Source organism: Alligator sinensis, unplaced genomic scaffold (assembly GCF_000455745.1).
Source record: "Alligator sinensis unplaced genomic scaffold, ASM45574v1 scaffold301_1, whole genome shotgun sequence".
Classification (NCBI taxonomy): domain Eukaryota; kingdom Metazoa; phylum Chordata; order Crocodylia; family Alligatoridae; genus Alligator; species Alligator sinensis.
In genome coordinates, this window is record NW_005842035.1 from 945,458 (window position 1) to 949,187 (window position 3,730).

General features: G+C 52.3%; 1 long non-coding RNA gene across 1 annotated transcript in view; it reads left to right on the forward strand.

Annotated features, from left to right (window-relative positions):
* LOC112550103 overlaps nucleotides 1–1,519 on the forward strand; it is an 8,622-nt gene extending 7,103 nt beyond the window's left edge. Inside the window, exons 3-4 of the long non-coding RNA XR_003093767.1 lie at nucleotides 904–979; nucleotides 1,235–1,519. This is a non-coding gene — a long non-coding RNA (uncharacterized LOC112550103). The remainder of the gene's footprint in view (nucleotides 1–903; nucleotides 980–1,234) is intronic.
* Nucleotides 1,520–3,730: the final 2,211 nt, after the last annotated feature.

The window sequence follows — 3,730 nt, forward strand, 5'->3', positions numbered from 1 at the left end:
ACAAAGTAGCCCCCCGCCCCCCCGAATGCTGCCGGGCTTCCAGACGCACGAGCTTGGCTGCAGGCCCCAGGCTGCTTTCCAGTGTCTGGAGCTATTTTAGCATCATTTTTAAAACAGCAGATTTTTTTTTTGTTTGCTTGATATTTCCTACATTTCGGTTCCTCTGGTTCCAGCTCCCAAAGGTTGTCCTGAAAGAACCATCCCATGCTGGGTCACATTCACCCCTGGTGCAATGCACCTCCGGGCAGAGTATCTCTGCACCATTTGAAGCCCCCTTCCAACCGGGTCCAAGTGCAGCACAGGTCTTGCCATTCTGGAGTGAAAGTAGGCGATAGCTTTGATGCTCAGGTTATTTGGAAACTGTCCTGGAGAGCCCACCCTGTGACCCGAGGGACTCAGCTCCTGGGAGCTTAGGAGAGGTGGTGGTACCCCACGAGGCTGGTTCAGAGCTGCTCAGCTGTAATGGCATTAACACAGCCAAGTGCCCTACACAGCAAAGGGCTCCGTGGCGCCTAGCGTGGAGCAACGTACCATGCATGACACTTCTGCAGGCCCGGGCGAAGGTGCAGTCCTGTCCTGGAGCATACAGGGCAGGACCGCTGCATGGGCGACGGGGCAAACAGAGAGAGCCCTGTATATTCCAGCAATCAGGACTCGTGCTAGAGGTGATATCCGTTATTAGACCAGCTAGATGTTTGCAAAAACAGGTCTTGAATTGCAAGGTCTAATAACAGATATCACCTCTGCCATGAGTCCCGATTGCTTTTTTCCTTTAGACCAACACGGCTACAACCTGGATAATCCAGGTTTGTCCAATGTCTCCTGGCCGCGAGAACTGCAAGAGCATGGAAATGCCTCCCGTGGTTTGCAGCGGCTGCTGCTTCTCTACATTTATCATTATAGGCTGTGAGAAGCACCCTATGCTGACTGGACCGTGAGACCCAGGGCACCTCTTCCATCGTGCCCTCAGTGCGAGCCGGTGAGAGCTGGAAAGCTGTGGGGAGGGAGGGGTGGGTGTCTGCGAGCGGGAGGCCTCCAGCCGAGGCCGTTGGTGGGGGAGGCACGTGAGGCCAGGCCTTTCCCTCGGCAGCCACGGCACGGTGGGAAAGAAACTGTTGAATAAGCGTGGAGGCGTTGGAGGCCAGCTCTGCAGCGGGATGAAGAGGAGGTGTTTGTAGGTCAGGTGAACCTGTGAACGTTGCCTCTCTTTGTCTCACGTGTATGACATAACCAGGGCCAGCAAGGGCAGGGGCACCTGCAGACATGGGGTTTGGCCCATCGTCCTGTCCGCGGGGACCCGGGGTGAATGAAGCCAACGTGCCTCAGCACTTCATAGGACGCCCACGGAGGATACACCTGCTTCTCTGCCACTACGTGGAGCAGCACGGAGGTGTCCAGCAAGGCCCCAGGATCTGTCGGCTGCACCGTACCATTGCACTGGGTCCGGGAGGGCTGGTCTGGGGTGGCTTGATATCCAGGGGTTGAAGTGGTTTGGGACCTCCAAAAATGCAATAAAGAAAAAAGGGACAATCCACAGCCTGTCACTCCGCGGTGTTTCTGGAGGCTCTTCTTCACCCTCTTGGCTTGCAAGCAATCATTATGGCAACTACCAGCCCTCCCAAAAGTGGGAGGAAGTGGGTGCTGTTGCTTTAAATCTAGCAGAGGAAGCCAGGATGTTGCAACTGGGAGGAGTGTTTAGGAAGCTTTAGGGTGATGCAGAGAGAGAGGGGTGGGGGGAGCTTCGGTGTTTTCCTGCGGCTATTAAAGATCCTTGTTCAGTGCTGGAAGAAAGCAGTTCCTTCTACCATCGTCACCTAGCAGAAGGGACTTGGGGTCAGTTAAAGAAACTGCACCTCCCTGATGCAGGCACGGGTGCATTTCCCACACAAATAACGGCAAACATCCTAATCAACCCCTGCTCCTGTTTGCAGCCTGCCCAGCGCAGCACACCCCATCGGGGTCAAGTGCACCCACCCCGTGCTGCTCGGCCCCTCCCCAAGCATGGCCCCAGGCCATCAGACTGGGGTGAGCATCCCAGGGCTGCTGGGGAAACCAGAGACCACAGCCTCCTGGGCTCGAGCGCAGAGCACCACTTCCGGAGCCACGCTGACTCCGGTCACAACACCCCAGTGGTAGACAGGGACCATGCTCGCAACAGGAAACCCCGGGCTGGGCAGGTGACAGGCACCCCCGGGACGCAGCCTCCGCCGCTCTTGGTGGGTGTCAGCAGGAGGCGGGTGCCCCTAGGATGTGGCATAGCCAGGCCCCTGCGGCGGGCGCCAGGGTCATAACAGAGCGGGCAGAGAAGAGCTCAGTGTTGTGCACTGCCACCCCCAGAGTTTCCATGGCAGTGGGGGTACAAAAAGTGTATGTGTGTGTGAGTGAGTGAGTGTGTGTGTGCATGCGTGTGTTAGAGGAATGGGAAAATCTGTGTGTGTGTGTGTGTGTGTATGTTAAGAGGAATGGGAAAGTGTGTGTGTGTGTGTTAGAGGAATGGGAAAATCTGTGTGTGTGTGTGAGAGAGAGAGAGAGAAACAGGGAAAAGAGGGGAGTGTGTGTTTGTTAGAGGAATGGGAAAATTGTGTGTGTGTGTGTGTGTATGAGAGAGAGAGAGAAACAGGGAAAAAAGGTGTGTGTGTGTGTGTGTTTGTTAGAGGAATGGGAAAATTGTGTGTGTGTGTTAAGAGGAATGGGAAAGTCTGTGTGTGTGTGTGTTAGAGGAATGGGAAAATCTGTGTGTGTGTGTGAGAGAGAGAGAGAGAAACAGGGAAAAGAGGTGTGTGTGTGTTTGTTAGAGGAATGGGAAAATTGTGTGTGTGTGTATGTGTGTGTGTGTGTGTTAAGAGGAATGGGAAAGTCTGTGTGTGTGTATGTGAGTGTGTGTGTGTTAGAGGAATGGGAAAATCTGTGTGTGTGAGAGAGAGAGAGAGAAACAGGGAAAAGTGTGTGTGTGTTTGTTAGAGGAATGGGAAAATTGTGTGTGTGTGTTAAGAGGAATGGGAAAGTCTGTGTGTGTATGTGTTAGAGGAATGGGAGAATCTGTGTGTGTGTGTGAGAGAGAGAGAGAGAAACAGGGAAAAGAGGTGTGTGTGTGTTTGTTAGAGGAATGGGAAAATTGTGTGTGTGTGTATGTGTGTGTGTGTGTGTTAAGAGGAATGGGAAAGTCTGTGTGTGTGTATGTGAGTGTGTGTGTGTTAGAGGAATGGGAAAATCTGTGTGTGTGAGAGAGAGAGAGAGAAACAGGGAAAAGTGTGAGTGTGTTTGTTAGAGGAATGGGAAAATTGTGTGTGTGTGTGTGTGTGTGTGTTAGGAATAGAAAAAAGCTCTTTGTGTATGCGTGTGTGTATATGTGTTAGGATGGGGAAAACAGAAAGAAACAGGGAAAAGGTGTGTACGTGTGTGTGTGTGTGTGTGTATCAGGAATGGGAAAATCTGTGTGTGTGTTAGGAATAGGAAAAGCTTTGTGTGTGTATGCATGTGTGTATATGTGTTAAGATGGGAAAAACTGTGTGTGTGTGGGAGAGGAACAGGGAAAAGGTGTGTATGTGTGAGAGAGAGAGAGAGAGAGGGAAGAAGGGAGAGAGGGAGAGAGAAAACCAGGGAAAAGAGGGGTGTGCATGTGTGCGTCTGTGTGTGTGAGAGAGAGAGAGAGAGGACCAGGGAAAAGTGTGTGTTTGTGTATTAGAGGAACAGGAAAAGAAGTGTGTGTCTGTGCATCTGTGTGTGTGTT